This window comes from Lithobates pipiens, unplaced genomic scaffold, assembly GCF_037356315.1.
Source record: "Lithobates pipiens isolate NorthernLeopardFrog02 unplaced genomic scaffold, aLitPip1_a1.2 Scaffold_1, whole genome shotgun sequence".
Classification (NCBI taxonomy): domain Eukaryota; kingdom Metazoa; phylum Chordata; class Amphibia; order Anura; family Ranidae; genus Lithobates; species Lithobates pipiens.
The window spans coordinates 27649482-27672388 of NW_027507685.1; positions in this window are offsets into that span (position 1 = coordinate 27649482).

The following is a 22907-nucleotide window of genomic DNA, read 5'->3' on the forward strand; positions in this document are numbered from 1 at the left end:
CAGGAGCAGCTAGATGCTTTCTTTAGCCCTTTAGGCCTCCAAGATGGCACTGATGCCGAAAGCTACTAAGGCTGCTAAGGCTGAACAGCGAGCCGCAGCCCAGCAACTCGTGACGTCCCCGGTCCTCTCTCTGAGGTTGGTGAGTGACCCCTGCCTCTCCAGTCTCCCTGGCATCCTCTGCCTCACACGACAGGGGCTCTGACATGGCAGATTTCCTAGGGGATGAGGAAATGAAATGCCACATCTGATCCTTCCCCACCCGGGATGACTTAGAGAAATTTACCACCAGGGTTGAGAAAGCCTTTAAGGAAGACATAGCCCAGCTCAAAACTGATACTAATCAACTGGGGGTCAGGGTGGAAAACCTGAAACAGAGACTTGATGAGGCCCTGCCTGCCATCTCTATGCTACAGGACAGATGCAGCACCCAGGATCAGAAAATTTAGATTTTATTGTGTCAATTGGATGACTTTAAAGGGATTGTAAAGTTAAATTTATAAATTTTTTTAAATAACAAACATGTTATACTTACCTCCACTGTGCAGCTCGTTTTGCACAGAGTGGCCCCGAACCTGCTCTTCGGGGGTCCCTCTGCGGCTGTCTCTGCTTCTTCCCGCAGGTACTTCTCACGTTAATGTGAGCTCCCTCGCATGGTGAGTAGCACCTGCGGGCACGCTTCTGTGATATAGCCACTCGCTGTATCACACGGGGGTCTGCGTCAGTGGATGTGATTGACAGAAGCGCGAGCCAATGGCTGCGCTGCTTTCCAACCATCCACTCCAGCCAATCAGCGGCCAGGCTGAGCGGTGAAGAGGACGGCGGGGGCGAGCGCAGGATTTTCGAGGGGTCAGGTAAGTAAAACTCCTTTGGGCTAGGTACATAGATGACGTCCTCCTCCTGTGGAATGGTTCCTTCGAGTCCCTGGAGGGATTTATGACAGAACTTAATAAGAACGATAGAGGAATTGAATTTAAATATGAGGCAAGTGAACATACTATTAATTTCTTATACCTTAAGATCTGGAGTGAGGGGGATATCCTAATGACAACTACTTTCTTTAAGGGCACCGACCGTAATGCATTTATCCCACGGGACAGTTGCCACCATAAGGCGTGGTTGGAGTCGGTTCCGAAAATCCAGTTTATCAAAAAGAGGCGCAACTGTTCCCGTGAGGGGGATTTTGATGTGCAGGCTGGTGTTCTTGTGGGGAGATTGGTAGCAAGGGGTTACGATGAAAAGAATCTCAAGGAAAAACTTAGGGAAGTACGCGAGATTGATCGTAACCTTCTGCTTAAAGAAAAAACTGAAATTGAGAGGAATAGTAATATGAACAACAATTTTCAATGTCCATTTGTCATACAAAAACATTGGCACATAATTAAAAATGACCAGGTTTTGGGTTCATCCCTTCCTGAGAAACCGCAGGTGTTCTTTAGGGGAGTAACATCAATTAAGTATAGAATTGCACCTAATGTGTGTGACCCCCCGACAATTAAACCCATGTTTTTTTCAGAACTGTGTAAGTGTAAGTGTAATAAGTGCAGTGTATGCTCTATCAATAATATAAAGAAAAAGAAAACAACAGAATTTTGTTCAGGAAATACTAAACAAATTTTCCCCATTAAATCCTTTATAACTTGTTCCACAGAGGGGGTGGTGTACCTTCTAACCTGTCCCTGTGGGCTCCACTATGTGGGCCAGACTTTGCGCCCTCTTCAAGTGAGATTGGGTGAACATCTGGGAAATATTAGAAGGGGGTTTAAAGGACATCCAGTTTCAAAACACTACTTGGAGGTACATGATCGTAATCCCCGGGGAACTGCACTTTTAGGAATTGATAAATTACAGTTGCCCTGGAGAGGAGGCCCTAAAAAGAGGGCGATTTCGAAACTCGAAATGAGTATGAAATATAGAATTAAAAGCCTTAAACCCTCTGGACTAGGGATGAGCTTCGAGTTCGAGTCGAACTCATGTTCGACTCGAACATTGCCTGTTCGCCTGTTCAGCGAACAGTGAACAATTTGGGCTGTTCGCAGCAAATTCGAAAAGCCGAAACACCCTATACAAGTCTATGGGAGAAATCTAAAGTGCTAATTTTAAAGGGTAATATGCAGGTTACTGTCCTAAAAAGTGTTTGGGGACCCGGGTCCTGCCCCAGGGGACATGGATCAATGCAAAAAAAAGTTTTAAAAACGGCCGTTTTTTCAGGAGCAGTGATTTTAATAATGATTAAAGTGAAACAATAAAAGTGTAATATTCCTTTAAATTTCATAGCTGGGGGGTATCTATAGTTTGCCTGTGAAGGGGCGCATGTTTCTGGTGCTTAGAACTGTACCTGCACAAAGTGTCATTTGTGCAGGAAAAAAAGTCTTTTAAAATCACTTGCGGCTATATTGTCGGGTCCTGTAATACAGAGAACACTCAATGAGTGATCTCTGTATTAGCCGACAATTCATTCATTCATTGATAAAAAAAAAAAAAGCGTGGGGGTTCCTCTAAATTCAATTACCAGGCCCTTCAGGTCTGACATGGATATTAAGGGGAACCCCCTGTCAAAAAAAAAAAAATTGACGTGGGGGTCCCCCTAAATATCCATACCAGACCCTTCAGGTCTGATATGGATATTAAGGGGAACCCCGCATCAAATTAAAAAAAAATTGACGTGGGGGTCCCCCTAAGAATCCATATCAGACCCTTTATCCGAGCACGCAACCTGGCAGGCCGCAGGAAAAGAGGGGGGGATGAGAGAGCGGCCCCCCCTCCCTCCTGAACCGTACCAGGCCACATACCCTCAACATTGGGAGGATGCTTTGGGGGTCTGTGACCCCTCAAAGCACCTTGTCCCCATGTTGATGAGGACAAGGGCCTCATCCTCACAACCCTGGCCGGTGGTTGTGAGGGTCTGCGGGCGGGGGGCTTATAAGAATCTGGAAGCCCCCTTTAACAAGGGGACCCCCAGATCCCACCCCCCCCCTGTTTGAAATGGTAAGGGGGTACAAAAGTACCCCTACCATTTCACAAAGAAAGTGTAAAAATGGTTAAATAAGACAAACACACTTTTGAAAAATTCCTTTATTAAAAATAAAAAAAAGATTCCAGCGGTGCTAATCCACTCTTGCTATCCAGCAACGAATCTCCGGGGTCCGGCGATGGATGATCATATCCAGCGAGGGGGATCTCTCAGTCCAGCGCTGTCCACCCCTCTGATGTAACGCAGGTTTCCGTTACATCAGAGGGGGCGGGGTCACCCATACGTCACTGGGGAACCCCTGGCTCCCTTCACCAGCGTCAGAGGGGGCGGGATCAGGTGACGGGTGGCCCCGCCCTCCTAATATAAGAAACGTCAGCGCTGGGATCTCCGCAGTGTCTCTGCAGTGGAGACAGAAGATGGATGTATGGACAGCGCTGGACTGAGAGATCCCCCGTCGTTGGATATGATCATCCATCGCTGGACCCCGGAGATTCGTCGCTGGATAGCAAGAGTGGATTAGCACCGCTTGAATCTTTTTTTTATTTTTTTATTTTTAATAAAGGAATTTTTCAAAAGTGTGCTTGTCTTATTTAACCATTTTTACACTTTCTTTGTGAAATGGTAGGGGTACCCTTACCATTTCAAACAGGGGGGGGCGGGATCTGGGGGTCCCCTTGATAAAGGGGGCTTCCAGATTCTGATAAGCCCCCCGCCCGCAGACCCTCACAACCACCGGCCAGGGTTGTGAGGATGAGGCCCTTGTCCTCATCAACATGGGGACAAGGTGCTTTGAGGGGTCACAGACCCCCAAAGCATCCTCCCAATGTTGAGGGTATGTGGCCTGGTATGGTTCAGGAGGGAGGGGGGCGCTCTCTCGTCCCCCCTCTTTTCCTGCGGCCTGCCAGGTTGCGTGCTCGGATAAAGGGTCTGATATGGATTTTTAGGGGGACCCCCACGTCAATTTTTTTTAAAATTTGATGCGGGGTTCCCCTTAATATCCATATCAGACCTGAAGGGTCTGGTATGGATATTTAGGGGGACCCCCACGTCAATTTTTTTTAAAATTTGACACGGGGTTCCCCTTAATATCCATGTCAGACCTGAAGGGTCTGGTAATTGAATTTAGGGGAACCCCCACGCTTTTTTTTTTTTTTTTTTATCAATGAATGAATGAATTGTCGGCTAATACAGAGAACACTCATTGAGTGTTCTCTGTATTACGGGACCCGACAATATAGCCGCAAGTGATTTTAAAAGACTTTTTTTCCTGCACAAATGACACTTTGTGCAGGGACAGTTCTAAGCACCAGAAACATGCGCCCCTTCACAGGCATACTATAGATACCCCCAGCTACGAAATTTAAAGGAATATTACACTTTTATTGTTTCACTTTAATCATTATTAAAATCACTGCTCCTGAAAAAATGGCAGTTTTTAAAACTTTTTTTGCCTTGATCCATGTCCCCTGGGGCAGGACCCAGGTCCCCAAACACTTTTTAGGACAGTAACTTGCATATTACCCTTTAAAATTAGCACTTTAGATTGTGAACGTTTGAGTCCCATAGACTTTAATAGGGTTCTAAAGTTCACACGAAGTTTAGGTCTGTTCGCAGGTTCTGGTGCGAACCGAACAGGGGGGTGTTGGGCTCATCCCTACTCTGGACTTAATGTAGATATAGAGATTAATGCTTTTATAAATAATGCATGAGAGATATACAAAATGCTTAGAGTGTTTTACTACCTACAAATTTAGGGTTGTATAACCCCTTTAGAAATTTGTTGAATCTTAATTTTTTTGATTTTAATAAATTTTTAGTCAGCACAGAGGTGTGAGAGTAGTGACGAGTACGAACTGGTCTGACTACTGTTTTGAAGAGCTTGTAAAGACAATATCAATTTTCAATTTTTATTGGTCTCTGTAATTGATTTCATTCTTGGAACCTTATAATAATGTATAATTTAAAAAGGAATCCCCCACTTTTTTTAGGGGGATATTTAGATTTAACTTACAATTGTGATATTAGCATAAATACGCACTTTTTACTTGAGGGGGTAAGAAATGTTTTCCTCTTAATTAATTAGATGAGGATGGACTGTTTTCCCTCTAGTCAAACTTGGCTTTTAGGGGGTGTATTTGAACTGGGATCTGGTACTGTGTGGCGTTTGAATGTTTTCAGTCACACATTTCCCGATGTAGGTTCAGTCTACAAAAAAATGGCGCTTGAGTTGAGGTGGGACCTGGCTGCAGACCCAGATCACGTTTGATCCCCATGAAAATGGTGGCGGGATGTCGTTAAGGCCAGGTCCAGCCCATAGGAGATTAGATTCAATCCTTGGTCTCCGAGAAAATGGCAGCCGAACGGAACTGAGGCTTGGTTCGGCCGTAATGCCGGCCTTAATGTTTTTCGAACGGAACTGAGGCTTGGTTCGGCCCTAATGTTATTTAAGTGATGGATCAGCATATCACCTGTGCCCCAGGAGGACGTAAGGTATTACGAAACATGTCGGGCTGTTTATGCTGATACCACCACGTTTAGAATATCCCCCAGCACGGGTGTATATTTGTTTTTAATTTAACCGTTTTTTATTTTTATTTCTTTTTTATTTATGGTAGCTTGGCCATTTTGAGTCATACCTCTGGTCTGCTGTATATGTTTTTTTAATCTAATAAATTTGTCAAGTGTTTAAAGGTACGTTCATGATCGGAGTCCACTTTTGTTCCCCCTCCCCTTCGCTCGTGGCCGGGTGGCCCGAGCGTCTTGTGTCTTACTACAGGTTTGTTCATTGAAGAACCTTCATATATGATAGCCTATCGGAGAGCTCTGCAAAACCCTGGAAACTAACAGTGATTGGACGGCTACATTGCCCATCTGCTCCGCGTTGTCTGAGAGGAAAGCAGGACGATTGGCTGGTTCCGGAATCTTTCGGCCCGCGTCGGTAACCTTCGGAAGATCCGTACGTGCTCACGCCCTCAGCGGCGTGTGAGAGCTGAGTATACATCTGTGATCCCTGCAGAGGGTTTGTCTGCCAGTGCTAACGACTCCGTTGATTTGGAATCCATCCATTGCGGTAAGTGTCCAACTTTTTTCCGGTCTGGAAGTGATACTGGCAAAACCAGGAAGGTCTCATCAAACTTTTGAGAAGGACTGATTTCCCTGTTCTCTATAATTTTGGGACTTACGTCATAACTATGATTTTTTATATAAGGACTTTTTGATTGAATTTCTTATATGGTGTATTTTTCTTTTTTGACTCATGTTTTATATATAATCTATATTGGATTTCATTATTTTTTACACTATAGATTTCACGTATATTCAGCGCAACTTTATACATCATTTTTTGATTTGATCCACAATTGATATTTTTAGTTGCAGCTTTTAGGCTTTGCTCCAAGCGCGATATTTTTGTTTGTTTTTTGTTTATGCTATTTAAGTAAAACGGGGGGGGGGGGGGGCTGGGGGTGCAGGCAGTGTCAGATATTTTTTCACCTTAATGCATAGAATGCATTAAGGTGAAAAAACATTTACCTTTACAACCCCTTTAAGAACTACAGCTGGCGGGCAAATATCCGCATTTGTGGCCTGCCGGAAGCCATGGCTCCTAAAGATATTGTCCTTACCCTGGAGGACATATTCAGGGAAATCCTATTGTTGTCTGCTACAGCTCCTATTGAGATTGATCGTGCCCACAGGGCCGTCTGGCCTCCTTCCCAAGATGTGCATAACCCTAGAGATGTAATTTGTAAACTTCACAAGTATACACGGATTATGCAAAAAATGCATGGGAAACCGTACTTTGATTTTGATGGGGTGCATCTTTTCTTTTATTGGGACATTTCCAAGTGTACCCTCATGCAGCACAGAGTACTTCACCCCCTGCTAGAAACTGTCCACAAAAGCAGGCCTGACTTACCGATGGGGCTTCCGCTTCTATCTTCAAGTGACCAAAGATGGCAGACAAATCATGCTGCATACCAAAGATGACCCCCCCACTTCCTGACCACCCTGGGGCTAGAACCAATTGACTTTCCAGACTGTAGAGGACTGCAGGAATGCCCCCTTGTTCAACTCCCTCCAAGAGGGAGCGCTGGCATCTGCCCTCTGCCGCTCCCCCAGGCCATGCGTCTCCAAGGGGCTGAGGGGGCACTCTCTGGCATTCTTCTCCCCATATATGTTTTTTTTGCTCTCTGGGAGAGGTCTAAGCCCTCACAGGCTGTCCCTTGCCTTGGGCCCGGATATGGACTCCGCCAAGATGTGTACCTTTGTGTGATTCTCTAGTGGCACACATGATTATACTAATTAAATGGACAATGATCTCCCTTGTTGCCTTTTGGAGGGGACCTGAGGCTTCGGTCCCTGTTTATCACGCCCCTTAGTGGCTGCCCTAGCCTAAAGCAGAACCCCTCAGTTATGCCAAAGTGTTCTCCCCCTTGTCAGCAGACAAACAGTCGAGAGGCGGTGGTGGACAGGGGCTGAACCTCACGATCTTCCCTCTCATGTTGGTCCAAGTTCCGCAAGTAGGCCTTACCTTACTATGTATATTTCCCTTTTGGTATATGGGGTCAGTTTCTGGGGGCTTCTCCCTATGGGAGTCGTGCCCAGCACCCACCTCCCAGTAATTTTTATGATGGGGTACTGTTACCAATGACATGTTAGGTTTTGTATGTCTGTTCTGATGTTTCTAACCACTTCTTCTTCTCTCCCCCTCATTTCCTTTCTCTTGCTCCATATCTCTTTACAGGAACTGCTTTCTACTCCACCTCTAACACCATGCCTCCCATCACAGCACATGACTCACCTGTCCCACGGACCCCCTATGGCGTCTCTTAAGGTAACTTCCTACAATGTATGGGGTCTCTGTTATCCATGCAAGCGTAACAATTTGTGGTGGGAACTGAAGTGTTTGGGGGCTCAGTTGTTTTTTTGTAGGAGACATACTTCACCCCCCAGTTGATGCTCAAGCTGCCTACTCACCTGTATAACCAGTGGTTCTTGAGCAATTCACCAGTCTCAAAATCCAGGGGCATGGCTATTGCTATACACAAGTCTTGCCCCTTCCACTTAACAGGGAACAGGGTGGATCCTCAGGGTCTTTTATAGACAAAACTCTAGATAGCCTAGCAGACTTCAGAGAAGGCTCTCTGATTATGGGGGTGACTTTAAACGTCACACAGGCGCCCCTCTCACTCCCGTGCCTTCCTTAAACACTTTCTCAGATCCCTACAGACTCATCATCACTTCACCCCTCAGACAGGAACTATAGCTACTATTCGAATGTACATGATGTATATACCCATATAGATCTTCTCTGTGTGGACCATCTGACTATAGAGCTGCTGCAGGCTTCGTTCATTGGGAATATAACTAATTCTGATCATGCCCCAGTGACGGCCACACTAGCCCTTCTGCTGGGTACCCATTGGGCCTGGTTGTGGTGACTGAATGAATCCCTGTTGGACGATGCAGCGCTGGTTTCTGAATTCAAAAATGTCCTGACCCATTACTTTAAAGAGAATACCACAGAAGGTATTAGTAAAGGGGATCATCTGGGAGGTTAATAAGGTGGTGGTGAGGGGCGAACTGATCTCTTTGGGCTCCAAGCTCAAGAAAGCCAGTCAAGCTGACTTCAACAGGGTACTTCAGGCCCTCCAACAGGCGGAACTTCAGCATAAACATGACGGAGACCCAGAGGCTCTGACAAAACTGACTGAACTGAGAGAACTATTCCTACACTTACTAGATCGACAGGCACGTAAACAATTACGTTACATGTCGCATAAATATTATGAGCACGGCAATAAATGTGGCTGAATGCTGGCAAGAGCTCTCCGGAGGAAACGTGCACTAATGTATGTACATAAGTTGCGCCTATTCTCTGTTGAACCCTCAGTCAGGTCCTCTCAAATTGCCTTGGGGTTTTGTGATTAATATATTACCCTTTATAACCCTGGGCTCCAACCAGACCCCAGATACTCAGGCAACAAAACTGATTGCCATTCAAGAGGAGAAGTATAGTTTTAGAGCTAGTCTGTTGGAAAGACTCAATTTAGGTGCCACATCCCTTATTGCAAGAATAACATAGAAGGAGAGAAATTGGGACTTTTAAAGCGCACACATATACAAAATTTAGAAAAATAGAAAACATTTATTGAATTAAAAATACATATGTGAAAAAGGGTAAAACCACAGTACATCAGTAACAAATATCAAAAGAAGTAAATTGTCTCTCTACAGGTTTCTCCGTTCACGGCTTCTTCAGGAGATTCTGTTACAATAAAAACTCTGTGTGTATAGGCTGATCACTTCAAAATTTCAAAAATACAGTCAACAATAGTGGAGGACAGGCAATCAGGGGCATTTGGGAGCTTCATAGAGAAGGGTAATAGACTGGGAAGAACAGAAAGTCCATCTCAATAAATGTTGAGACAGTCAAGACCTTGATAGCAACAGCAGGTTATATTTTCTCCATTTGCCAACAAGGGAAAAAATTGACTTTTTGAATCAAAAAGATTCTCAAAGTATTCCAAAATTCCCTGGTAATTTCTGAAGCCCTAGGCAGCATGCCTCTTTCCATGGACCAAACATGGTTGTTAGTTGATGGTTTTACACTATGTGGCAGCCTTTTTCTTTTATGCATGATGGAGTCCATGATTGGGTCCGGTGACACGGTTGAACCGAAGCTGACCTCACATGTTGCTTCCTGAGAGTGACCACGTCCAGTTTTCTGCATGTTTGACTCTGTGCCGCTGGCACTGGGTCCACTGAGTCCAATAAGAGTATCCAATTTTTTTCATTGGTGGTGGATTCACAATAGATGGTGCTGCTTACTGAAAGGTGACCTATCCATCAGAGGTTGAATATATCTTCAACTTCAACATTGATTTCTACCTAAACACTTGTGATTAAATTTTACCTGTTTGGACTGTTTTTGTGTTGGCTGGAAAAAGCATGTTGGCGGTTAAAATGTTATGTTCAGACACCATACTATGAAGGCACATTACCATGAAATATCATATATTATATCATACCAAGCACTTGTTTACTGCAACCTATAGAAGATTTTTCAGCACAATTTTCTAGATGGAATTACTGACTATCTGTTCAAACAAGAGGATCCACTCTGTGCCAAAATATTATCCATGTTATGTTACCCATCAGGTAATGATGCCAGCTCAGTATGCAAAAAAGAAAGAAAAAAAAGCAAAAAAAGAAAAGGGGGGCAGACCGACCTAGTGCATTACCACTGATAGAGCTTTATTCAAATAAAACACATAGCAAAATGAATACTCACAAACGAGCATTGATAGAAGGCATAATCAATACAGTCCCCTACTCCGAACATCAACAAGCCTGGACCTGATGTCAAGTGGATCGAGCGATACCCCAACAAAATTGCTGACGAGTTTCAGGGGAGAACCCCTTTCCTCAGAGCCTAGACGGGCAATGGTTTCTCACAAAAGGACAGTGCTATATATGTGTGTGTGTGGCCGCACACCCCCAAGCTCCACCCAAACCACCCCTACAAACCACACCCAAAAAAAAAAGGAGAGGTTATATATATAAGTTAATAAATAGATAAATAAATAAAATGGATTTTTTACACTTACATTTATATATAAATCTAAATATAAGTTCCCTAAATTAAACCGCTACACAATCAATATTATATTATATAGCAATAGGCCCATTTTATGTATCCACTACCATAGTAAATAATGCATAAAGAAAAACGAAATTTACAATGCTCACAAGAGGAGATTTCTATAGTGATATACTTAGAAGTGTTGATATCTCACATAAGCCCATAAAGATATAATGGTATAGTGGTAATAGTATTAATAGTATTAATAATTGTAATAGGGACATTGCAGTGGTGGTGGTGGTAACAGTTATACCTGTGGTTCTTTGGTCCACTATCCATACGATTTGCTGGGGTCACGGTGGGGTGGGTGACTGGAATGCACGCTTGTCTATTTGAAGGAATTGCGGGTGGGAATGCGTTCCACCCGCAACTTCCGGCCGCCCCACACCTCACTTCCGCTCCTGCGCACGCTAGGGTCGCTGAAGCGCAAGCTGTAACTCAAATCAGGAAGCTCGGGTGGAAATGCGTTTCACCCACAACTTCCAGCCGCCCCAAATCTCACTTTCGCTCCTGCGCATGCCAGGGTCACTGGAGCGCAAGCTGTAGCTCAAAGCAGGAAGCTCGGGTGGAAATGCGTTCCACCCGCAACTTCCGTCTGCCCCACATATCAATTCCGCTCATGCGCATGCAAGCAAAATGCCTGCGTGCGTGAGTGGCCTTCCCAGTAGCTCGGCGTTCGCATAAAGAGTAGATATGTGTGCCGGTAGTGCGGTCCGGAAGCGCAAATGTATGCACTTCACCGCTATAGCCGGCCCGTCCAAATGTACAGGAGATGTGGGCAGTGTTGCTGCCCGCAAATTCGGACAATGTCAGCTCATAAATAAGTCTCTAAAAATGTCTGCTGTGGACTTACTAAAATAATAAAAAAAAAAATATATATATATATATATATATATATATATATATTGTATCTGTTACAAAAAAAAAAACAGGATGCCTCCATGGAGGAGGCAATGGAGGGGCCCGGCCCCACACACACACGCACACACTATTTTCGGGGAAAAAAAAGTATAACATTTTTTTTTATATATAAAAATAGTATTTAAAATCATTTAAATAATTAAAACTCAATAAATACCTTCTAAAATAAAGGATAGAATGGCTGGTTGATTGGTCGGTCCCCCAATCACCTCCAGTCAGTCAACTAATCGATTCATTAGAGAGAAGGTGAATGTATACCTTGCTTATGTAAAACAAAGTGTACAAATGAATGAATAGCAGGCCAAACATTACAACGTTGCTGATATTGTCATGCAAGTATATACCGACTCAGGGGGACCTATTGAAATGACTCCCTACTGAGAAACCATAAGCCTGTTACCAATGGCATAGACCAATAAGCATAGTGTTACAGAAATACAAAAAGGATTAGTACAAATATACAAAAGAAAAGGAAATGAGACAAGACAAAAAAAACGGAAAATAATGCTCAGTATGCGAATCGCATGTAGGTAAATAAAACAATCTGGATGGCCGCACTCCAAAGAAAATCCTTTATTGAAAAAATTCCATACAAAATATAAATAAAAACAGATCTCTAACACGCTTCACACCGTAATCACTGGTGCTTAATCATATAGTACTGGTAGGAATCCCGATCAGGTGCATGTCTGATGTAATGTCCTTGACTAGGCAGCCATCCAAGAAATCAAGGGATGTACATGTAGCTATTGTCTTGAAGAAACTGGAGATCTGAGGAAGAAAGCTCCAGAATTATTGGATATGTCCAGTAGTATTTCTTGATCACCTTAAAAAAAATAGTCAGCACCTTGGGAAGTTCCAAGCCTTTTGAAATGGACTGATTTTGCTCTGGACAGTATAGTTAAATGAATCCCGGGGTAGATTATATAAAACTGTAGCAGCCTGATCCAGATGTTGTTTTGTTAGCTAATGCAGCAGCTTGATGTAGTGCAAGCCAGTTAGTAGACTTAAAGTGATTGTAAAGTCTTGTTTAAAAAAAACTAAAATAAAAAAATTAACAAACATGTTATACTTACTTCTTCTGTGCAGTATTTTTGCACAGAGTAACCCGGATCTTCCTCTTCTCGGGTCCCTCTTTGCTGCTCTTGGCCCTTACCTCCTGTTGAGCTCAATGTGTCCATTCAGACATGGAGCCCAGACATGGACCAGCCCTCTCTCCCCTGATTGGCTAACTGACTTTGATTGACAGCCACATGAGCTAATGGCGCCGCTTCTATGTCTCAGCCAATCAGGAGGAAAGTCCCAGATAGCTAGATGGGGCTCAGGTAAGTATTAGGGGAGCAGAAGGGGGCTGCTACACACAGAAGGTTTTTTTTATCTTAAAGCATAGAATGCATTAAAATAAAAAACCTTCTGCCTTTACAACTCCTTTACCTGGTTCCCGACCAGCGCACGCCGATGTACGTCGGCAGAATGGCACGGACAGGCATATTGGCGTACAGGTACGTCCAATCTTCAATGCCACCCTGCCATCAATATTGTCAATATTTTTTGGATAGGGTATAGTTTTTCCTCTCACGTAGTTACTGAGGGAAAATCTACTCAATATTATAAAAACCTAACAAAGGTTTTAGATCTTCCTTCTCACTCTATTCAAAAAAAGTTGGCTGCAGTTGAACTAATGGAATTCTTCCTAAAAATTGGTAAACGATCGGAGATTCCGACGGAATGTGTCCGATCGGAGCGTTTTGTCGGATATTCCAACTGTGTGTGGTCTGCATCGGACTGTTTCCGTCGGAATATCCGTCGAACCAAATTTTCCAACTTGCCGGAAATATTTTCAGACAAAATGCTCCGATCGGACATACTCCGATCATGTGTAGAGAGTTCCGATCGGTCAAAGTGCCACGCATGCTCAGATCAAATTCCTACATCAAAGCTATTGGCTACTAGCCTGAACATAGTCCCATCGTAACAAAATAATGTCATCACGTTCTGAACGATCGGACATTCCGACAACTTCGTCCGACCGTGTGTATACAACAGTTTCGGACAAAATCCAACAGACAAAATCCGACGGATTTGGTTGTCGGAATCTCCGACCGTGTGTACAAGGGCTTAGAAGCCTATAACAATAATCAATGATGTCATTTTGTAGATCAGCCATTCTCAACCAGGGTTCTCTGGAACCCTAAAGTTTCTCCAGGGGTGGCTAACGGCATAGTTTTGGGTCCAACAGCACTTGACAGAGCCAGCAGCATGACTGCAAGGGTATCATTCTAGATACCCTTGTATGGGGGACATTTTTCCCACTTATCACCACCGATGTAAGAGTAATTTTCCTAATGATACTGATGGTACTAATCTTACGAGGGGTTCTCTGAGATTTGAAATATTTTCAAGGGTTCCTCTAAGGTAAAAAGATTGGGAAAGGCTGGTGTCTTTAATAAAGATTGTCTTTTTTTGTTTTGTTTTTTCGCATTTCACATGTGTTTGAAGTGCACTGTTATCACAAATCTTCATATTTCTGCTTAGCTTAATTGGAAAGTGTGGCTGACCATTCTCAGGCTGTGTTTGACCTGCTTTGCATTTATTTCAAAGCAATAGACCTTATTAAGATCTGTTTGTGTTGCAAAAAAAACAAATCCAACGCTGCCCCAAGTTATGTTTTACGTTCAAATGCATATATTTAACCACTTCCCGACCAGCGCACGACGATGTACGTCGACAGAATGGCACGGGCAGGCATATTGGCGTACAGGTACGTCCAATATTCAATGCCGCCCTGCCATCGGGAGCGCGCCGCCGGCGGCGCGCTCCCGCGCTGGTTGGGACCCCCGTGAGTCCGGTCGCTGGACCCGCGGACTCGATCGCCGCGGGCATCCTCGCGATCGTCTCACGGAGTGGCCGAATGGAGGAAATGCTGTGTAAACAACATTTCTCCATTCTGCCTAGCAACTAGTGACGCTGATCTCTGCTCCATGTGATTGGAGCAGAGATCAGTGTTCACTAAATGAAAGCCCAACCCCCCCCCCACAGTTAGTAACACACCCCTAGGAACACTTAACCCCTACACTGCCACCCACTGGTTAACCCTTTCACTGCCAGTGTCATTTACACAGGAATCACTGCATTTATATAGCAGTGATTACTTTATAAATGACAATGGTCCCAAAAATGTGTCAAAAATGTCCGATGGGTCCCCCACAATGTCGCAGTCACAATAAAAATCGCTGATCGCCGCCATTACTAGTAAAAAAAAAAATAATAAAAAATTATTAATAAAAATGCTATAAAACTATCCCTTTTTTGTAAAATAACTTTTGCGCAAACCAATCAATAATCGCTTATTGCGATTTTTTTTTACCAAAAATATGTAGAAGAATACGTATCGGCCTAAACTGAGGGAAAAAAATGTTTTTTTATATATTTTTGGGTGATATTTATTATAACAAAAAGTAAAAAATAATGTGTTTTTTTCAAAATTGGCGCTCTATTTTTGTTTATAGCGCAAAAAATAAAAAACGCAGGGGTTATCAAATACCACCAAAAGAAAGCTCTATTTGTGGGAAAAAAAGGACATCAATTTTGTTTGGGAGCCCCGTCGCATGACCGCGCAATTGTCAGTTAAAGCGACGCAGTGCCGAATCGCAAAAAGTGGTCTGGTCTTTGACCAGCAAAATGGTCCGGTCTGTAAGTGGCTATATTGTGTATTTTTGTGACTTGCAAATATTATATACCTTACATGGGTGGAACACAATTGTATTTTCTTACAACAGGAAAGTAAATATTTCTCTGGCATGTGAAGCCTCAGAAGTATTGGTAAGCTATGTGAACAGATCTTAATAAAACACTTTTGTCAACATAATATTAAACACTTAATTTTGTGTTCAATACAAAGAGTTACAATCGTGCTTATTATATGTAATTGCTTCTTTAGAAAGCATCAGGTAAACCCACCTAGACTATGACATTTATATTCAAAAGTAAATAATGAATGCAAATAATATGTTATATTCCCTATTGTAAATATAACAAAAGCAAAGTTCTTGTGTATATATAGAGTAGATTACGAGTAAAGCTGAAATCTAGGCAAACCAAATATTGTTTAAATACAAGAGCCACGTGAACTCTTACTTGGGGTGCTCAGTGTATTTCTTTTAGATCTGTGCACTAATCTATCATAACATAAGTTCTGCACTTTGATTCCTTGCATTAGTACACTCTGGGTTATTTACGAATGAAAAATCCACTTTGCACTGCAAGTGTAAACTACAAGTGCAAAGTGCACTTGAAATTGGACTGAAAGTGCACTTGGAAGTGCAGTCGCTGTAAATCTGAGGGGTAGATCTGAAATGAGGGGAAGCGCTGCTGATTTTATCATCCAATCATGTGCAAGCTACAATGCTGTTTTTTATTTTCCTTGCATGTCTGCTGTCGGATCTACAGCGACTGCACTTCCAAGTACACTTTCAGTGCAATTTCAAGTGCACTTTGCACTTGTAGTTTGCACTTGCAGTGCAAAGTGGATTTGCCTTTCGTAAATAACCCCCATATGTTCTTAAAGTAACTTAACTGGAAACACTATTTAATTTGATTTTAATATTCAAAGCAAACTTACCCATCTATCCATGTCTCCATGCTTTTTTTGTTGAGAAATTGCTTTGAAAAAACATGCCCTAGCATGTCTAGCCACAGCCATCTTAAGTAAGGGCAGATTATTCAAGTAGTATTTACTTCCTGGAATTCATCTCTTTCTAGCGTAGGCAGGCAGGGGGGTGTGCTTAGCTAAGAAACCCCTCCATTAAACATGCAGCCAATATCATCTCAACTGTTAACCACCTCCCAAACAGTCTTATTCACTAACTTATTGCCTTAGCTGTCACAAAATCCTTACTTTATGTCCTGTATCATGCACCTAGAGCTTATTCTGCTTGCACCAAATCCTCACAGTTCCAGTATCAAAATGTAATGATTGCTTAGTGGGTGCTACTGCTTTTTTGCCTAGTGGCTGAATCTGCAATTCCCACTATGTCTGTTTTTCTGGAGGCCTACACTCATGTATCTGTACTTGGGCAGGTGTCCAATTATCCTTGGACCAAGGATCATCAGAAGCCTTCCTATGCATCAAAATATATATTATGGACTTCTGGTTCCGGCGCCGCATGAGCTAGCTGCGCCTCAGCCTAGCTCCCGCCACAGAGCCTCACAAAATCGGCCTGTAAAGCCAATACCAGCGGACACAGTGCCCTATCTTGGACCCGAGTGTCCCCCCCATGATCCCTGCTGCCATGGATCGTTTTGTGGAAAAAACGGGGGCCAGGTCGTACGCGGCCGCGGCGGCGCCACCCGAATGGCCGCAAATCGAGCCCCCGGCTTCGGCCTACTCCATCCCAGCATCACAGGCCTCGGCTCCGGATCTTACAGATGCGGCTATGGAGGTAAGCGGGGTCACCTCTCATACATCCCCTGCCTTCACCGGACCCCCCCACTCACGTGGGCAAGCCACAGGGACCCCTCACAATCTGCCTGGGGATGCTAATTCGCCGTCCCCCGGTGAGGATGGCCATACCAACCGCATAGCACAGGCGGTGGCAGCCCTGCTGTCTCCTATGATCACTGCCTCGGTGGAAAAAGCCATTCAGGCTGGTATGAAACAAATCAAGGCCCAGCTCACAGAACATAGTACCAGGCTCAATGACCTTGAGCACCGAGTTTCTGAGGTGGAAGATGATCTCTACCAGTCCCAAGCCACAGAGCAGTCCCAGGAAAAAACAGTCCAATATATCATCCAAAAATTAGATGATTTGGAGAACAGATCCAGACGTTCCAATTTGCGATTCGTCGGTGTCCCTAAATCGCTCCCTACAGCCGAACTGAACGACTTCTGCTCCAAACGTGTGCCAGAGGCCATGGGACTTTCGGGTTCCTTCACAGTGGAAAGGTCGCACCGCATGGGCTCCTTCAACGCTGACCGCAAGAATCCTCGCCCCATCATTGCCAAGTATCTCAATTATGCAGATAAAGTCGTTATTCTTCAAGCATTCCGGCAATCATGTTGATGGTGTCAAGATACTAATTTTTGCGGACTATTCTATTGAAGTGTCAAAGAAACGCAAAGCCTTTCAACCGATTTGCTCGGAACTGTTTAAAATGCAGATTAAATTCTCCCTGGCATTCCCCGCAGTGCTCCATCTCAAATCCCCTAAGGGGGAACAACTCTCCTTTCAGGACCCCTCTGAAGCAGAAGCGTTCCTACGTTCTCTTCGCTCGGACACACTGCCAGTCACACCCTCCAAACCGGCCTCATCAGTCCGAGCGCTGGATCAGAGGAGCCCCAGGAAGGACTCACCAAAGCGCTTTAGAGCATCGGCCCCGGATCACCGACACCGTCATATTCCACGCTGAAGCTTCACCTGTCTCCTAATGACGATTTATCCTATTTCCTTCCTCCGTCCAGGTCTCAAGGCAAGTTGTGTTGAGTAGCGGCTGTCCGCTACTTGTGTTACCCTAACGTTTATCTCTCCCTCCCTCCATTATTCCTGATACCAGGTTCATTACTCTCCAATTCCGGGAGCTGCTTCTCTGCCGACCATGGAGGAATTGGACGCTGGGCACTGCAGGCCTCCTGCTTTTGCCTCACCTCCGTTGTTTTCCCCCGAGTTCACGTAGGACTGCTCAGGTTACTTTTATTATTGCTTTTTCTCTTGTTTTACACTATGCTCTTTGATGTTGTTTATATATTATATTGCCATGCCATGCATTACTGTGGTTACTACAGCGTGACAGATTCTGGCATGACTCCACTGTGTATCCTCCTCCACCGTTACAGCCCTGCCGCCACGCTGCGACATTCGTCCCAGAATCACGTGCTTACTGAGCATCGTCAAGACGGCCCGCTGGCACTCCATCTTATCCCTGGGGCTCTGTTTGAGGAGCTTCCCCTCCTACACAGTGAACTCATGCAGAAAAAAGAGAAGTATGTGCTTTTGTTTATTTGTTTGGTTATTCTTCCTTCACCACCGTCTTCCCCTTTTGCTCCCCCCAAACCTCCCCCCCCCGTTCTCCCCCCTGCTCACTTGGGTTCACCCCTTCATCCATTCAGGATACATGAACAAGGCCCATCATCTCCGATCTATATTAACTCCAACCTAGGCCACCTAATCTTCCATGCACCTTTAAGTCAGGATACCAGCCTTCCAAGTCCCCAACCACTGCCCCTCTTAGAGTAGTCTCTTGGAACGTCAAGGGCCTTCGCTCTCCTTAAAAGAGGGTGAAGATCCTTCGGCATCTTAAACGTCTCAAGGCAGATATTGCCCTTTTACAGGAAACCCATTTACTTGCATCCGATTTCCCGCGCATGCAAAAAATGTGGGTGGGCTCAGTTCATGGAGCTGAATCATTGGGACGGAAGGCTGGTGTACTGCTTCTAATACACAAAAATCTCCCATGCACAATCCTATCCACCCTCTCGGATGATAAAGGTCGTTTTTTCACTGCAACTGTACGGATAGGCACTAAAGAGCTGTTCATCACCAATGTATATGCTCCTAACAAACCCACTAAACAATTTTTATAAAGAACTCTCTACATGGCTAGTTGACTTCACCCGCCTGCCTCACTTGGTAGGTAGTGACTTTAACGACGTCATGCACCCCTCGATAGACAGATCCTCTCCAAGAACTCTGACACCAGGCACGGCCGTATCAAACCCTACCCTATTTTCGTCCACCATGGACTCCCTACACATGACAGATCTCTGGCGTCTTTCGCACCCTGTCGACAAGGAGTTCACGTTTTACTCCAACCCTCGTAGATCTCTAGCGAGATTTGATCATTTTTTTGGGTCAGACGATACCATAACCTTAACCTCTGATTCCGAAATACACGACATTGCGATCTCAGACCATGCCCCAGTAGCAATCTCCCTAGATAGGCTGGATCTCCCTCCTCACCCTAATCTCTGGCGCTTCCCAGCTTTCCTAGCCAACAACTCAGATTTCATCACATATTTAGACAAGGCCTGGGCAGAATACACGTCCACAAATGCCATCCATTCTGCTAATCCTAACCTATTCTGGGATTCCGGGAAAGCGTACTTTAGGGGGCGCATTATTAGCTACGCCACATCATTTAAACGCAACGCTCTCCAACACTACAAATTGGCCAGTGCCAGACTGCATGCTGCCCAACAGCAGCTATCCTCCACTAGTACCCCTAAGTATCACGATGAATGGGTATCAGCCAAGTCAAATTTTGACAATTGGGCAGACACCCTTGAACGCACGAAGAAGGCTCACTTAGATGCCACCCTTCACAGGTACGGTAATAAAGCTGGGAAACTTCTCTCCAGACTGTGTAAAGGTAGCCATTGCCCTACACACATCACCTCCCTCTGTGACCACACGGGCCGCACACTCTCTTCCCCTCACACCATTAATGAAGCAATGTTGCGGTACTACACAAATCTATACGCCCCAGACCCCATCATACAACAAAAGGCTCAATATTTTTTAGACACTCTGTCACTCCCCTCCATCTCGACGGAGCAACTGGAGACCCTCAATGCCCCCATCACTCTCCCTGAAATAGAAAACACCATCCGCCATCTCAACTCACACAAGGCGCCCGGCCCCGACGGCTTCACTAGTGACTTTTATAAAAACCATACACACATCGTGGCACCCACACTTCTCTCCGTTTATTCCTCTATCTGGACGGGAGGTCAATTTCTCCCCTCAGGGAATCAAGCTGTCATCAAACTCCTCTCAAAAAAAGGAAAGGATCCACTACAGCCCGGTTCTTACAGGCCCATCTCCCTCCTTAATTTAGACGGGAAAATCCTTTCAAAAATCGTTGCCACGAGATTGGCCGATATCCTACCCCACCTAATCCACTCGGCCCAATCGGGATTTATCAAGGGTCGAACGGCCACTTTAAATATCCGCAAAGTTTTACTAGCTCTCGAAGCAGCCAAACAAAACCCCAAGGGTACCTATGCCATTATCACTTTAGATGCTGAGAAAGCCTTTGACAATGTCAGCTTCGATTGGCTCTCCTTAACCCTCTCCAAATTAGGTTTCTCAGGCCCCTTCTCTCCCCTCATTAACTCTATGTACTCCTCCCCTTCCGCCAATCTGGTAGCGGTTGGCCTCCTCTCACCTAGCTTTCCCCTGCACAAAGGCACCAGACAGGGCTGCCCTCTATCCCCTCTACTCTTTAACATCTTCCTCGAACCTCTATCTAGATACCTAACCCATACGGCACCCCTCCATGGCATAGACATAGGAGGCAAGGAACTCCGCACATCTCTGTTCGCCGACGATGTACTTATCTTCACATCCAATCCGGCAGCTGACATTCACACTATTAAAGGCGTTTTCGACGAATTTAGGCTTTGCTCAGGGCTCCGTATTAATTATTCCAAAAGCGAGATTCTACCCATTGGCTCCCATTCCACCCCGTCTTGGGCTGTTGGCTCTTTATTTTCGATTGCCCCTTCCTTCATCACATACCTGGGAATTAAAATTGGGAAATTACCTTCCTCATTGTACCAGCTGAATTACCCTCCCCTGCTCTCTAAGATATCCCAAGAACTGACCAACTGGATGGATCTGCCCCTTTCGCTCCTGGGAAGGTGCCACCTTGTGAAAATGGTCAGCTTTGCCAAACTCTTATACCCTATGCAAACTCTCCCACTATTGCTCAAACACAAAGATGTTACTTCATTGGATACTGCTATCTCAAAATTTTTATGGCACGGCAAAAGACCACGTATTGCCTACAAAAAATTACACTTTCCCAGGGGCAAAGGAGGTATTAGTTTACCTAATGTTAGATTGTATAATTTAGCTTGTCTACTTAGAACCAGCCTAGATTGGATCACCCACTCATCCAGGTACTCAAATTTTGAACTCGAAACCGCTATGGCTCACCCTTTCTCCTTAACTGCCCTGCTGCATTGCCATTGGAAGTCGGTACCCCCCCCCCCCCCCACCAACATAACCTTGTCCTCAGAGACACAGCGATAGCATGGAGGGAGTCTAGGAAACTGGCTAAACTCCCACCCTTCATTTCCATTCACCTGCCTATTCAAGGAAATCCTTGCTTCACTCCAGGCCTTCAATGCAAAGCTTTTTCGTCCTGGTCAGCACGGGGCCTGTCCCTTTTCTCCTCCCTTTGTGACCCGGCTACTGGCAGACCTCTTCCTTTTCAGTCAGTGATGGACTTGTTCTCAATACCCGCCTCGCACTTTCTGCACTACCAACAGTGTGTCAGCTTTATCACCCAGAGTTGCAAGGAAGAGCCTCTTCGTTTCCAATCCAGCTTCATGGATCAGCTGATACGGGACGAGTGTTTTAAGATCTCTGATGTCTACAAACCCCTTCTGGAACGCTCAACGCCACCGGCCTCCACCACCTCCATCGCAAACTGGTCCTCGGCCTTCCCAGACCCCGACATCGTCCACAAGATTATGCTGGGTCTCAACAATGTACTGAGACTCACGCCCAACGAAATCTGGAGGGAAACCCAGCTCAAGATTGCCCACAGGGCCTACGTCACGTTTTTGTCTCCCAAGTCCAAGCAAGACGGGGCATCCTGCCCTCACTGTCAATGTTTGAAGCCACCTCTCTCTCATCGTTTTTGGTCTTGCCAGACAATATCTACATTCTGGGACCAGGTCTTAGCATTCATCTTTGATATCACTCTACTGAAACTACCCAAGGAACCTCTGCTCCTAATCTTCGGATATTGAGACCCCCTGCTGCTGCCTTGGTCTACACTGTCAGGTACCGGACCCATTCTAGGGCCCCACTCCCAGCATGCTACAGTCGACTGGATCTTACTATGTCTACTTCTGGCCCGCCGCCTCATACTCCGTTTTTGGCTTTCGCCTCCTGGCCCTCCGGCCTCCCAACTTCTCAAGGACCTTCTATCTCTCCTGTACAAGGAGAGGCTTCTGGCTGACTTCTCCCATGTCTCCCAAAAAGCTGCCTTTTTCGCCAAGTAGCGTTTGTTCATAACCGCAACCATGTCACTACCTGATCAACGTGCATTGGATCAACTTTCTTTTACCTACAATGACTTGCTTCACTCCTAATATTTCTCCATGATCTACTTCACTGCCTAGATTGCCTTGGTCCTTATTCCTTCCCCAGGTTTCTCCTATGTGGTCATTGCTTATGAATCCCTCCTTACGATATTTTCCTTGTTCCTAATCTGCCTTCTCTCCCCCCCCCAGTCCCCTACCCCCCCCTTGTCCTTCCCTACCTCCCCCTCCTCCCCCTCCCCCTCCCCTCCTTCTTAATTACTTGGATTTATAAAGTGTAACTAGGCACTTGCTCCTCTAGGGAGCCGGTATTAGCACCT